Here is a 16508-nt window from a genome sequence, read left to right as displayed (position 1 = left end):
ACCCCCGACCATCCCCGTGCCCTTCCGCCTCATTCCCCCTCTTACGGCCCATCTTACCAAACCCCCTCCCTAACCCCCAACCCCTCCCCCACCATCCCAAGTAACTACGCAAGCGGCTAATGATGTGTCCCCGGGGGAGAGGTTGGCCCACAACCGATGGGAGAGGGCCCAGACAGGAGATGGGGTGCCAGATACCAGGGGCGGGATTCTGTGACAGCCGGTAGGGCAGACAAATCCGGCGCGAAGGAGTGGCATGAATCACTCCGGCGTCAGGCCACCCCGAAGGTGCGGAATCCTCCGCACCTTCAGGGGCTAGGCCGGCCCCGGAGTGGTTTGCACCGCACCAGCCGGCGCGGAAGGGGCTTGGCGCCACGCCAACCGGCACCGAAGGGCCTCCGCCGGACGGTGCAAGTTGCCGCATGCGCGGGAGAGCATGAGCAGGGGGGGTTCATCTCCATGTCGGCCATCGTGGACTGTTACAGCGGCCGACGCGGAGGAATAACGTGCCGTGGATCGGTGGGCCCTGATCGGGGGCCAGGCGACTGTGGGGGCACGCCCGGGGCCAGATTCCCCCCGCGCCACCCCCGAGGACCCTGGAGACCGCATGCGGAGCCAGGTCCCGTCGGTAAGTACCTGTAATTTACGCCGGCGGGATCGGCTGTAAACGGGCGGCCACTCGGCCCATCACGGGCTGGAGAATTGCCAGGGGGGCCACTGCCAACGGCCCCTGACCGGCGTGGCATGATTCCCACCCCCGCCAAATCCCCGGCGCCGGAGCAAATACAATTGTAGGAACCCACGTATTCGAGACTCGTTAAGTTGTGGGCCCTTATTATGGGCAGAGAGATGTTTGAATGGAGAGATTGAAAAATGATTGAGGAGATTTGGGCAATTGCATTTACGAAACTAGCTCGGTAGAGAGGATGAAGGAAGGTTATGGGATGATTTGATAGAGGTGTTCAATGATTTGAGATAGTGATAGAGTAACTAAGGAGAGATTGTTTTCAGCAGCAGAGGAATCAGTAATCAAAAGAAACAGATTTAAGGTAATTGGATTGCACAGATTGAAAAAAATCACATTCAGTGTTACCTTTTAAAAGAAAATTGGATAAAACTTGAAGGGAAGGTATTTGCTGGGCTTTGGGAAAACGTTGAGGCAAACTTCCCGATTACAAAGTGGACACTTTGCAAAGATTGCAGGGAAAATGGACAGTACTGAGAAAACAAGTAGGTTCAGGGTTTGTCTGCAGATTGGAGCCGCAGCTCCCAGACAAGACCAAAACTGTAGGCTCATTAGCATACTAATGGCCCATCTCCGGGAACAAAAGAGTAACATTTGAGTAACCAATACTAAGGCAGACACCCCGGCGCCAGAGGAGACCAGAACAAAGCAGGCCAACGGCCACCTAGGACCCAGCCATCAGGGCACCCACCCCTTTATTGGAGGAAATCGATAGGAAGGATCGAGAAACGGCCCAATTAATTGGGGCCAAGTTCAAGGCCCGCCCAAAAGTGCACAAAGCCCCTTTTGGGTATAAGAAGGATCCCCCAAGAGAGAATCGTTTTCTTGGCTCCGGCTCTCACCGAGGAGAGACCTGCCCAACAGCCGCACCAGAACAAGTCCAAGGTCAACGCTCGCTACCAGATAGACAACCTTAGCTGTTCCCCTTCACCACTTCGACCCCAGCAGCCTCAGAACCGAACAACGGCCATTGTTCCTCTGACTGAGTGGGCGCCCGAAGCTAAGTATAGGCTTTAGCAGTAATGATAGTTTAGTCTGTAGTATTTGTGCATGAGTATATTGAACTGTGTGTGTAAATAAATAAGCATTTGACTTTGAACTAACTAACTGGTGTATCGAGTCTTTGATCAGTATTCGGTTTGAACCTGGTGGCGGTATCGAAAGATACCTGGCGACTCTAGAGCAACACGTAATTAGAATTAAGGAAGGCGACCATATTAACCGTCATAATCAGAGCCAAATAAAGAGAGAAAACAAATAGCAACATTTACTGGCGACCTCTGACGGGATTCGACCTAGAAGTGGTCTAGTCACTCTGAGAGAACCCAAATTTGAATTGGAATCCAATTGGAAACAGAAAAACCACAAGTATGAGAATGATACTGATCTAACCTCCGAGATTCGGAAGTGTGTTAATGCATGCGTACTAACAGGGGTATAAGGTAAACCTGAGAGATTTTGTTGCATAAAACTGTCGGGAGTTTTGCAGGCCGGAAAATATCATAAGCCGTACTCGTGTTTACATCACCACTTTATCACCCCCTGTTCCAAATTCAGTAGAGAACCCAGAGATAGAGAGAAAATGGCAATGAAGGCAATGGAACACCTTATGAACCCCCAAGAATTTGAGGTTGCAGCGACCAGTTGAGTAGGACATTGTCCCGTATGGGAAGAAGAGATCAGAAAATATCTCAAAGGGAAAGGATGGCCCCTTTGGAGTGAATTCTGCGCCAATGGCGAAACAGGTCCCGGGAGTATAGGACATACTTGGTGGGAGAACCTGTCAGAGATTCATAAGAAGAGCTTGGGGAAAGCTCGCAAGCCGATGGCAATCGTGTCCTGCTTGGCACAGAGGAGGTCGTTAGGACGCTCCGTAGAGAGATTGAGGAAAGAGACAGAAATAGTGAGGGAGATATGAGCAAATTTGAGAAGGAGAATAAGGAATTAAGAGAACAGTTAGCAGCGAGGGACAGAGAGGTGGATGATACCAAGTGGGCACACCAGTCTTGTCTCGCCCATTTGAGTAGTTTTCAGACCCAGGACGATAAGGCCTACCAGGACACGCAACGCGCGGTCTTGGTAAGACAAGAAACCGAGCAACAGGTAGAGCAATTGCAGAAACAGTGCAATGATTTAAAAGCAGCCCTACGAACGCTCCACACTTCCACGATGGAACAAAGGCAGAGCTCCGTAATCACGCAAAGTGCCGGAAGCAAATTGCAGAATTGCAATCTCTGCTTTCTGTCCAGAATGGGTTTCAAAGTATGTTTGGACCCCAGTTAGACCAGGAAAACGGCCCCGATTGGCAGGAGTTAAATGAAACTGCCCACAGATATGTACATGGGACATGTACGCAAGAAAACCCCCAGAAAAGGAAAGCACCCCAACCCCCGACTGAACAGGCAGAACACACCCCCATGAACCCTGTAACCACACACCGCAGGGCCGCAGCAGAAGGAAACGCAGATTTCCTATGTACAATCCCGTTAACCGTGACCCAATTACAGGACGTGTATGGAAAAATTACACCGTTCCTTCCGACATCAGACCCCCACCAGTTTATCGCTAGAGTTAAACAGCAGGCTACCATGTACGACCTGGACGAAAAGGAGCAAGTGAAGCTCACAGTTTTAAGCCTCGACCCTTCAGTCGTGGCAGCCCTTCCCGACCCACAGAATGTAGGAGGAGGCACACTCCAAGAAATACACACAGCGATCCTGGATGCGATCGGCTATAACAGAGGAGACCCCGTAGAAGGCCTAAATAAGTGTAGGCAAAAGGAAACAGAGCACCCCACACCGTTTGCAGGACGCTTGTGGATACATTTCACAGCAGTATTTGGAGAGTTGGCCGCGCCCATTTGTCCGCGGATAATATGGCCAAATGGACTCGCATCCTAGTCTCTCATGCGACAGAGGCAGGACAGGGAGCTTGCGCAAATTATGACCCCTCAGCGAGGGCCACAACGAGAAATGGGTTTTGAAAAGATTGTCGCGCTTTTGGGAACAATCCGTCCAAGGCAAAACCGCATTTGCAAAACCAGAGGAAGAGCAGGCAGACATGAATCCAGTTAGGACGCACCAGAACCCCGCATGGGTAAATGAGGGCAGGAACAGCACACCGCAGCCTAAATCCCAGGAATGCTACAAATGCGGACAATTAGGACATTACGCACGAGAATGTCAAGCCCCCTGAAACAGCAACAGAATCAGCCCACAAATGCCTCCCGAACCAGCAACGACTCCAACAGCCCCAACCCCCCACCCAGGGAACCATGCCCAAGGGAGCAATACCCAGACATCCTGCTCCACCTTACGTGCCCCAGGGGTCATGTTACAACTGTGGGCAGTCAGGACACTTCGCCCGAGATTGCAGGAGACCCCCACCAGCTAGACTAGCCCCCAGATATGAAACAGAACACCCCCCCACAGCAGCTGCAAGGTCCCAGCTGCCCCATGCAAGCTGTGAGTGCTTACCCACCACTTCTCCTGGCAGGGACACCTCAGCAATGCCACTTCATTTTTGTTCACACTACACTGACTCCATATGCTAGTTACACCCCAGTCCAAATGTGATTTACTCTCTGATGGAACCTGCACCATGTTTGTCTTATGTTTGTTTGTTTAATGTACATGTTAAATGTTGTTTGTGAATTTAAAAGTTTTCATGGCCCCACGCCACCACTCTTTTGACTCCCACTGGCAATTAATGGAACAAGTTTGTCAACAGACAACCGTTCAGAGGAACTACTCTCCTGATTTGAAGGTAATCACGAGAGGAAGCCCCCACGACGACCACATTCTTACCCGTTCTTGCCGGTCGCTCAGGCAGTAGAGAAACGGCACTGGTCCCTGCCCTGCCTGAGGACCCCCCTCTGGTCAGCTTCGCTCGGGTAGAGCACAAACAGCACTGATCACCGTCCTACCGGGGATTCCACCCAGTCTTACCCGCCGCGGCCCATACGCACCTCATTTTGGCACTTTCAGTTCAAAATTCTTTTGTTTGTTTCTGGCGACCCTTAGGTTGATTTTGTAAGCTATTTACATCCTCAGACACTGGGATGGTAGATCGCACAGCCTGCGAGACGGCTCGCACTGTCAGTATTTTTCTCCGATGTCTTGTCCAAAGATTCGGTTAAAATTTTTTTTTTAAATTAGAATTAGAATGGGTAATTAGAATGGGTAATTGGCAACAAAGGACAGACAGACAGCCATACGAGATCTTAAGCAAGATAATAACAGATATTATGCTTGTGTCCATAGAACTCCGGAACCTCAGGAACCCCAGAGGACAAGAAAGAAGAAGACCGACAAAAGGAAAGCTGAAGACAACCTTCATGCTTTTCACCTGGATCTTAGCGGGATCCCTTCAGTTGCGCGCGGACGCTACCCCCCTGAGCCCTACCATACAGGCCGTGAATGATTCCCACCCCTGCCATACACTGTACCCCGGGATAGTTAACCCCGAGATAGTTAACCCCGAGATAGTTACCCCCGAGACAGTTACCGACACCCCGACCTGGTGTGACAAGTTTATAATCTGGAATTCACTATCTTACACAGTAGAATCACTCTTAGTATTGGCGATACTCTGCAGTGTCGTGCAGGCACTTAGATTCAGAAAGTGGCGAAGGAGAGCCTCCCACTCTCGCACACCGGTATACACGTTTAGGTCCCCTATTTTCAGACTTCACCAAACCCCCCAACCCCTCGAGTGAATTAAAGTGCATCCGTTTTTCTTTGTGTGTGTTTTGTTCGTTCAATAAAGAAATGTAAACCTCTGTGCTTGACTGCCAAGCCAGAGAAACTTGTATTGCTGCTATTTGTACAGTTTAAAGTGTTGTAGATTATTTTTGATTGTTTGAGTGAGGATAGTTTATTGAGGATAGTTAGAGGTTCCAGTTTTTTTATTTTGTAATGCATGCCTGAATGTCATAGCGCCCCGTAGAGTTTTATAATGATGTATGTATGTAAAATGATTTTAGGTAAAAAATTGTGATTCATAGGATAGGGCAGTGTAGAGCCCGTGAAGTGCTTATGGATGCCCCGCTTGGTCAGAGAACGAAGACAACGCGGTAATGTGATCCTTCACGCTTCGCGTTGAGGATCACAAGGAGGGCATGCAGCCATCTGGGATGGCCACTTCCCGATTACAAAATGGACACAAAGATTGCAGGGAAAATGTACAGTACTGAGGAAACAAGCAGGTTCAGGGTTTGTCTGCATATTGGAGCCGCAGCTCCCATACAAGACCAAAACTGCAAACCCATTAGCATACTAATGGCCCATCTCTGGGAATAAAAGAGTAACATTTGAGTAACCGATGCTAAGCGGACACCCCGGCACCAGAGGAGACCAGAACAAAGCAGGCCAATGGCCACCTAGGACCCACCCAGCCATCAGGGCACCCACCCCTTTATTGGAGGAAATCGATAGGAACGATCGAGTAACGGCCCAATTAATTGGGACCAAGTTCAAGGCCAGCCCAAAAGCGCGCAAAGCCCCTTTTGGGTATAAGAAGGATCCCCCACGAGAGAATCGTTCTCTTGGCTCCAGCTCTCACCGAGGAGAGACTTGCCCAACAGCTGCACCAGCACAAGTAAGTCCAAGGCCAATGCACGCTACCAGACAGATGACCTTAGTTGTTCCCCTTCACCACTTCGACCCCAGCAGTCTCAGAACCGAACAATGGCCATTGTTCCTCTGACTGAGTGGGCGCCCAAAGCTAAGTATAGGCTTTAGCAGTAGTGATAGTTTAGTCTGTAGTATTTGTGTATGAGTATATTTAACTGTGTGTGTAAATAAATAAGCATTTGACTTTGAACTAACTAACTGGTGTATTGAGTCTTTGATCAGTATTCGGTTTGAACCTGGTGGCGGTATCGCAAGATACCTGGCGACTCTAGAGCAAAACGTAATTAGAATTAAGGAAGGCGACCATATTGACTGCCATAATCAGAGAAAAATAAAGAGAGAAAACAAATAGCAACACTACTAATTGGATAACTCTTTTAATTAGCCAATGTAATGGATGAATAAGCTCCTTCTGGGTGATATTCTATGAAACAGATCATCTGATTAAGCCAAAGAATTGGAGGAAATGACCCAAGTCACCCAAGACTGGAATTGAACCCGGGACCCTGGTGCTGTGTGTTATATTACGTGATCGTAATACGTCGTTACTCTTTGCTTTACTCCCAGAATGGTCTGATGGTTACATTTCAATGAAACTACCAAATTTCAATTTAATGCAAATTATATTTAATGAATAATGAATATTAAAACTAATGGCCGGGATTCTCCCTTCTGGGGACTAAGTCCCCCGCCGGCTGGAAAACCGGCGCCTACCTCTCCGGCGTCAACAGCCCCTGAAAGTGCGGAATTCTCTGCATTTTTGGGGGGCTAGGTGGACGCCGGAGGGGTTGGCGCTGCTTCAGCCGGCGCCGGAGGGCCAGCATGAGTTAGCTCATGCGCGGAACAGCCGGCGTGATCTCGCGCATGGGCAGACAGTCCAGCGGCTCGGCCCATCAGGGCCCGGAGAATCACCATAAGAAATATTAACTATGTTTAACTACATATGCCAACTAAGCTATATCTCTTTAACACTCTGCTACCTAGTCACTCCTGGTTCGAAGAGAGGGAGGATCGTCCAGGTTCAGTTTATATACCTTTTAAAAAAAAAATTTAGAATACCCAATTCATTTTTTTCCAATTAAGGGACAATTTAGCGTGACCAATCCTCCTACCGTGCACATCATTTGGGTTGTGGGGGCGAAACCCACGCAAACACGGGAGAATGTGCAAATTCCAACAGACAGTGACACAGAGCCGGGATCGAACCTGGGACCTCGCCACCGTGAGGCCACAGTGCTAACCAACTGCGCCACCGTGCTGCCCCAGTTTATATACCTGAATCTAGTGCTGCCATCTGGTGGTTGTCTAACACTATGGTGCAGTTGTTAACCATCCATTTACCATCAGATATACAGATCACTACACTGTGACGCAACAATGTTAACCACTGTGCCAATGTGCCAACCTCCTGGTTGTCGGTATCTCACTTCATCGATGTTTAGTCATTGTTGCCAACCATCTGTTTTTCACATGAACAACCTGCCTTTGGAGCTTCTTCTGACCTCCTTCTCCTCAGCCTGTGTCATCATGGGGAAAGCTGATTGTCAACACCCCTCTTCTGAAAAGAAAAAAAGTAGGTCAAAAAGTTATAAAGAGAAATAAAAGGTGGTAACTATTAAGACCCAGGAAACCCAATGGTAAGATGAACGTTGATTTATTAACGGTCAATGAAAGTCAGCCTGTTGCAGCGAATATATTTAAAGAGTACAACGGACATGACGGTCCCTGTCTGGGCTGGCCTTTATACTAAGTTCTTCTGATCCACAGCTGGGCAGGCCTCTGCCCAGTAGCAGGGAAGCTCATATTCCATGAGTCCCAATGAGAGATTTACCAGGGTGCCTGGGTGGCAGTGCCAGGCTGTGTTATGGAAAATATGGAAAGATGTGTCATTTGAAACATGGAAGTCTGGGCACTATCTGGTCTGAGAGAAACATGAGAGGATACAGGAAAAGATTCCACAAAGGGTTAACAGCAGCTGCAAAGAGCAGGATTGTAAAATGCAGATATCCTTGGTCAAGCAGGCTTAGCAAACACACAAGATTTTGAATGAAGCCAAAAACAATGGCTCACACTTTCCTTGAAATTAACTATCTTAGTAAGCAGCTGGAAAGGAAAGGAGGAGGTTCAGTTGAATTTGGTGATAATTCTAGGTGTGAAATTTTGCTAATACCAGGTAAATTAAAGAAAACTGGAGACTATCAGTCTACGAGAAACATAATTCAAAGCCAAAATCAAAGTCAAAATTATGAGCTGAGGACACAATTGGAAAATAAAACTATAGAAATGACAGGAACTAAACCAAAATTCACACCTCTTGAAACCAAAGGATTTTTGAATATTCCAAAGGAACTTTGAACATCACAAAGGAAACAATGTAATCAGAGACCTGAGAGGTGAGGTTATGTCAAAATGAATACTTAGTTGGATTGGAATGTTTAGATCAAAGATACTTTTTACAATCAAAGTGAAAAAAGTTACTTTACAATAAAGTCATAAAAACGTAATAACTGTTAGAAAGAGAATATAAACCTAGAGACCAGAGCAGGAACTACCAGAACCAGGTCTCAGAGGGAGAGAGGGGAGAAGCAGCGAAGGAATAAGCAGCTCGGAGTCAGATTACAGTCAGCTCGACCATGGGAAAGATAAGACATAGCAGCCGAGCTAAAACAGCTAATACACCTAAGGAAGACTAGAATTTAAAGAGTAGGCAGACTCAGCTCAGAGTCAGCTCAGAGACAGCCAGCAGAGCCAGCTCTCACAGCTCGGTACATGGGAAAGATAGGACACGGCCACCGAGCTCATCAGCAAATACATCTAAAGAAGACCAGATTTTAAAAAGAAGATTGATTGTCAAGTTGGGCCTGAAGGTCCCTTCAACCAACCAGAAGGATCCAGAAGCAAAATCTTTTTACCTTTCTGTAAAGACAGTAATTGCAGCTTTTAAAAGAAACAATATAATAATAAAATAATTTAACCTGAAATAGTGGTTATTCCAAAGTCTACTTTACTTACTTACCAATGTGGGACCCAGGATTGATGCTACTAAGTGGTAAGTAGATGAAATCTTCGGTGAAGGTATGGTTATACCGGGGGATAACTTGAAAACATAGTTTGACCTGAATAGCACCCACTGAAGCCTGCATCGGAGTCAGGGAGTGAGAATCCCTATTCACCATTTAGAATGTCGGCCCTTTTTGGTATAGGGGGACTTCTAAGAATAGTGGTGAGTTTTCAACAACAGCTGGCAGGGGCACTGCCAGGGTTCCCAAGTTCCCCTTAACCTCTCTCCCAATGTTTAAGACACATTAAAACCTGCGTTTTTAATTGAGGTTTTGGTCACCTCTCTAGCTCTCATTGGCTTGATGCGCATTTTGTGCATCTGATTAATCCATTGTGAATTGCTAGGATGTTACCTTTAAAAACGCTATATAGGACAGCACGGTGGCGCAATGCTGCCTCACAGCGCCGAGGTCCCAGGTTCGATCCCGGCTCCGGGACACTGTCCGTGTGGAGTTTGCACATTCTCCCTGTGTTTGCGTGGGTTTCGCCCCACAACCCAAAAGATGTGCAGGCTAGGTGGATTGGCCACGCTAAATTGCCCCTTTATTGGATAAAATGATTTGGGTATTCTAACTTTTAAAAAAATAGTAAAGGCGCTATAAATGTAAGTTATTGTTTTCATGTAGTTTGTTTTATTTCTGAGCCCATGTAAACCTGCTTGAAACTGTTCATCAAAGTTCCCGGGTTTTGTAGCTTGATATGTCAGGGTGGGTCTTCCTTGCAGATACCCCCCTCACACAGCAAAGCCTCAACCTCAACAGCCATTAAACAGGTCAGATCATGGACTGCACTGTCTGTGAACTTCATCCCTCCACAATCACTTTCATTTGCCTCCATTTTTGGCTGGCTCTTTTTGCTGCCATTCCCTACTGCTGCAGCTAAGACTGCTATTGGATTAACCCAACTCCTGGGACCTCTATTGGTTTTAGACTCGACTCTCCGGCCCCCGTGGGTTTCTTGGCAATGGGAGGCGTGCACCATTCGCTGGCGGCGGGTTTCTCATCTACTGCAGCTGTCAATGGCAATTCCCATTGAAGCCACCTCACCCAGCCGGGAAACCCACGGCCAGGGGTGTGCTGCCAGCGAACGACCAGCACATTCCACCCTTTGTCACTCTGATCTAAACGCAAGGAAAATGGGTTGCCAGTCGGTGGGGTTATTCATAGCTCTCACCTTCCTCAAATGCGGTTCCCGGTGTATGGTAGCACAGTGGTTAGCACTGTTGCTTCACACCTCCAGGTTCAATTCCGCCTTGGGTCATGTGGTAGTCTATGTTAGGAGGATTACGATACCTGATAATGCCGGAACACCATTGGTGGAGAATGTACTTGTTCCCATTGGTTAAGCTTGCATGTTAGCTCCGCCCTGCAAGGCGGGGTATAAGAGCCCGTGCCGCCCCAGCAGCTTTCTTCTTTACCTGCGCTGCTGGGGGAAACAGCTAGCGTATTAAAGCCTTCAATTGTCTCCAATCTTGTTTCTGAGGTTATTGATTGTGCATCAATTTAATACGCTAGATTTAAAAGAATGGAGCTCCGAATCAAGCCGGAGTGTCTGCAACTCATCCCCCAAGCGGCAAACTCAGCGGCAAGCTTCAAGCACTGGCTGGCGTGTTTCAATGGCTATCTCGGAACGGCCGAAAACACACCCACGGGAGAACAGAAACTACAAGTTCTGCACTCGAGGGTGAGCCCAGAAATCTTCACCCTCATCGAGGACGCGGACGATTTCGATGCCGCAATGGAGCTGCTGAAATGACATTATATTCGCCCTGTAAACCAGGTCTATGCCCAACATCTACTAGCGACGAGGCGACAAATCCCTGGGGAATCACTGGAAGAATTCTACCATGCGCTCCTGGTGGTGGGGAGAAACTGCAGCTGCCTGCAAGTTTTGGCGAGCGACCACACAGAACCTTTGATCCGGGACTCTTTCATTGCAGGTATGCTGTCCTCCCAAATCCGCCAGAGATTGCTGGAGAAAGAGACACTAGGCCTCAAGGAGGCATGGGCCCTTGCCGGCTCCCTGTAAGTGGCCTCCCGAAACGCCCGCGCTTACGTCCCCGACCGCGCGGCAGCCCCCTGGGCAGCGTAGAACCCCCCCCGCGGCCGACCCCGAGGCACCTACCATCCCCCCACAAGCTTGTGCTGCAAGACGGCCTGGCAATTCCGGGGGACCCCGCTGCTAATTTTGCGGGCAAGCCAAGCACCCCCGACAGCGCTGCCGGCCCGTTCATCCACCTGCAAGGGATGTGGTAAAAAGGGCCACTTTGTGGCGGTATGCCAGGCCCGGCGGTCGCTGCGGTCTCCGGAGGCGAATACGGACCGCCACCACAACCCTCTCCATGGTCCCCGTGCGGCCAGCGGGCACCGCCATCTTCCTCCTCCAGGGCCACGTGCGGCCTCTGGGCGCCGCCATCTTGTCCCACGGACGCCATGTGCAATGGATGGGCGCCGCCATTTTGTGCACCCCCAGCCATGTGCGACCAATGGGCGCCGCCATCTTGGATGGACTCCCAGGACCCCAGCTCGGCCGACCACACACCGCTCAAAGAAAACATTCAACTGCTGCCACGGGTAGCTCGGTGACCCTGGCCCCAAACACTATTAACTGCTACGACAACGGTGCTTATCAATGGGCATGAAACGCCCTGCCTAATCGACTGTGGGAGCACGGAGAACTTCGTACACCCCGACACGGTAAGACGCGGTTCACTCCCCGTCCACTCCGTTAATCAAAAAATCTCTCTGGCTTCCGGATCTCACTCAGTAGAGATCAAGGGGTTTTGTGTAGCTAACCTCACAGTCCAGGGAAGGGTGTTCAGAAACTACCGACTCTACGTCCTTCCCCACCTCTGCGCGGCCACACTCCTAGGGTTGGATTTTCAGTGCAACCTCCAAAGTCTAATTTTCAAGTTCGGCGGCCCTATACCCCCCTCACTGTCTGCAGCCTCGCAACCCTCAAGGTCGATCCGCCTTCCCTGTTTGCGAACCTCACCCCGGATTGCAAACCTGTCGCCACCAGGAGCAGACGGTATAGTGCCCAGGACCGGATCTTTATTAGGTCAGAGGTCCAACGGTTACTGAAGGAAGGTGTCATTGAAGCTAGCAACAGCCCCTGGAGAGCTCAAGTAGTGGTTGTAAAGACCGGGGAGAAGCATAGGATGGCCATCGACTACAGTCATACCATAAATAGGTTTACGCAGCTGGATGCGTACCCTCTCCCCCGCATATCCGTCCTGGTCAACAGGATCGCGCAATACAAGGTCTTTTCCACGGTGGATCTTAAGTCCGCCTACCACCAGCTCCCCATCCGCACTAGTGACCGCAAATACACTGCCTTCGAAGCAGACGGGCGGCTCTACCACTTCTTAAGGGTTCCTTTCCGTGTCACTAGCGGAGTCTCAGTCTTCCAACGAGAGATGGACTGAATGGTTGACCGGTACGGTTTACGGGCCACATTCCCGTACCTCGATAATGTCACCATCTGCGGCCACGACCAGCAGGACCACGACACCAACCTCCGAAAATTCCTCCAGACCGCAAAAATCCTTAACCTCACGTATAACAAGGATAAATGCGTGTTCAGCACCAACCGCCTAGCCATCCTCGGCTACGTAGTGCGAATGGAGTTATAGGCCCCGACCCTGAACGCATGTGCCCCCTTATGGAGATCCCCCTCCCCCACTGCTCCAAGGCCCTGAAGCGCTGCCTAGGTTCTTTTTCCTACTATGCCCAGTGGGTCCCCAACTATGCGGACAAGGCCCATCCCCTGATCCAGTCTACAGCTTTTCCCCTGTCGATAGAGGCCCGCTAGGCCTTCAGCCGCATCAAAGCAGACATTGCAAAGGCCACGACGCACGCCATCGACGAGTCCCTTCCCTTCCAGGTCGAGAGCGACTTGTCCGACGTTGCTCTGGCGGCCACCCTCAACCAAGCGGGCAGACCCGTGGCCTTCTTCTCACGCACCCTCCATGCCTCCGAAATCCGCCATTCCTCAGTCGAAAAGGAGGCCCAGGCCATAGTAGAAGCTGTGCGACATTGGAGGCATTATCTGGCCGGCAGGAGATTCACTCTCCTCAGTAATTAACAGTCGGTTGCTTTCATGTTTGATAATGCACAGCGGGGCAAGATAAAAAACGACAAGATCTTATGGTGGAGGATCGAATTCTCCACCTACAACTATGAGATCTTGCATCGTCCTGGGAAGCTAAATGAGCCTCCTGATGCCCTATCCCACGGCACATGTGCCAATGCACAAGTGGACCGTCTCCGAGCCCTCCACTAGGACCTCTGCCATCCGGGGGTCACTCGATTTTTCCACTTCATCAAGACCTGCAACCTGCCCTACTCCATCGAGGAGGTCAGGACAGCCACCAGGAATTGCCAAATCTCCGCAGAGTGCAAGCCACACCTCTACAAGCCAGAGAAAGCGCACTTGATAAAGGCTTCCCGTCCCTTTGAACGCCTCAGTATGGATTTCAAAGGCGCCGTCCCCTCCACCGACCGCAACACGTACTTCCTGAACATGATTGACGAGTACTCCCGGTTCCCATTCGCCATCCCCTGCCCCGACATGACCGCAACCACCGTCATAAAAGCCCTCCATTGTATCTTTACGCTGTTCGGTTTCCCCGCCTACATACACAGTGATAGGGGGTCCTCCTTTATGAGCGACGAACTGCTCAGCAAGGGCATTGCCTCGAGCAGGACGACCAGTTACAATCCCCGGGGAAACGGGCAGGTAGAGAGCGAGAACGGAACGGTCCAGGAATATCCCAGTCTCCCGCTGGCAGGAAGTCCTCCCGGATGCCCTCCACTCCATCCGGTCACTGCTCTGTACCACGACCAACCAAACACCTCACGAACGTCTCTTTGTCTTCCCCAGGAAGTCCTCCTCTGGGACCCCGCTCCCGACCTGGCTGGCAGCTCCCGGACCTGGTGGCGGGGGTATGTGTGGGGATCCAGCGGGCGCACAAATCGGACCCATTGGTCAAGAGGGTCCATCTCCTCCACGCTAACCCTCAGTACGCCTACATGGCGTGCCCCGACGGCCGACAGGATACGGTCTCCCTCCGGGACCTGGTGCCCGCTGGATCCCCACACATACCCCCGCCACCAGTCCCATCCTCCCTCCCACCGGCGCAACCCACAGCCACCCCCTTCCCAGGTAGATCGGTTCTTCCGCCGGCCCCATCTAGGCCCTGCCCAACGGCGCACCCACAGTCGTCCCCTTCCCAGGTCAGTCGGCCCTTCCACCGGCCCCGTCTAGGGGTGATGAAGCTGCCACAGAAGCCGAAACCACGCTCCCGGAGTCACAGACGCCCGAACCTGCACCGGCATCACCACCAAAGCTACGACGATCACAGAGGACGACCAGGGTCCCCGATCGACTAATTGCTTCATTTTGAAATGTACATTACTGTTGTAAATAGGTAAGATGTAATGAGGCAAAACTCTGTACGGAGGCATTACGGTACCTTCATAACTGTAACATCTACCACTTTTACCACGGTGTAATACGAAGCCACCACCCCCGCCGGACTCTTTTTTTAACAGGGGGTGAATGTGGCAGTCTGTGTTAGGAGGATTACGGTACCTGGTAATGCCAGAATACCATTGGTGGAGAATGTACTTGTTCCCATTGGTTAAGCTTGTATGTTAGCTCCGCCCTGCAAGGCGGGGTATAAGAGCCCGAAGCCGCCCCAGCAGCTTTCTTCTGTACCTGCGCTGCTGGGGGAAACATCTAGCGTATTAAATCCTTCAATTGTCTCCAATCTCGTTTCTGAGGTTATTGATCGTGCATCAGGTCACTACCTGTGCGGAGTCTGCACGTTCTCCCTGAGTTTCCTCCGGGTGCTCCGGTTTCCTCCCACCAGTCCCGAAAGACGTGCTTGTTAGGTGAATTGGACACTCTGAATTCTCTCTCTGTATACCCGGACAGTCGCCGGAGTGTGGGGACTCGGGGATTTTCACAGTAACCTCATTACAGTGTTAATGTAAGTTTCCTTGTGACAATAATAAAGATTATTATTAACTTAATAAAAAACTCCACATAGTCTTTCTTTACTGCACGGTGGCACAGTGGTTAACACTGGTGCCTCACGGCGCCGGGGCCACCTGGTTTGATCCCGGTCCCGGTTCACTGTCCGTGTGGTGTTTGTACATCTCCCTTTGTCTGCGTGGGTCTCACCCCCACAAACTAAAGAGGTGCAGGGCAGCTGAATTGACCACGCTAAATTGCCCATTAATTGGAAATTTTTAATTAAAAAAAAGTCCTTTACATCTAAAAATTAATTAAATTTAATAATTTGTGAGAAAAAGATGTACTGTCTTATTACACATGTCTATTCTGATGAAAGATTGTCTGAAACGCTATCTCTGTGTTTTCTCTCGCCACACATGCTGCCTGACCTGCTAAGAATTTCCTGCACTTACTGTTTTTAAATCAGAAAAAGTCATTCTGTTGCACCTGAAAACATGGTTGTGATATAAAGAGAGGCTCTGAGCTCGTGCCATTGCAGGAACTCGGTAAGGTGAGGCGCTGTAACTTAGTAACATTATGGGAGGAGAGGTGTTTGCATCGAGGGATCAAAAAGCAATTAGAATCGAGGAGCTTTGGGTAGACTGTATTTATGAATGTAACTCAGTCATGCACAAATCCCAAGACCTGTATGCAGTGTATTTCCTTTGCACCCAGCCCTTGGTTATAAATACCCAGGAAATTCCAGACTGTTAACTTGTTTTCTAATCTCTCATTGCTCAGTTTTAATACCGAGTCACATAGGATAAACCATGACTTATTAATAAAAGCCTCCACTGAACAACCACAGGCAAAACCCCACATTTCTGCCCGAATCTTAAATGGTTCAACTCAAACACCCTCAGGATTTAATTGCCACCCTTAAACTATTTTTAAACCTCAACCCAATATCCCTCGGGTTTGACTGATTTTTACAACTCCCACGTGATGTGTTGGGTGCTCTGGATCCGTGGAACACACACAGGCCACCAACACTTAAAATAGTGCAACACTATTTTATTAAGTTAGAAACTGTTGAACATACTTTCACTGTG

This window comes from Scyliorhinus torazame, chromosome 9, assembly GCF_047496885.1.
Source record: "Scyliorhinus torazame isolate Kashiwa2021f chromosome 9, sScyTor2.1, whole genome shotgun sequence".
NCBI classification, from domain to species: Eukaryota; Metazoa; Chordata; class Chondrichthyes; order Carcharhiniformes; family Scyliorhinidae; genus Scyliorhinus; species Scyliorhinus torazame.
This window is presented reverse-complemented; position numbering follows the sequence as displayed.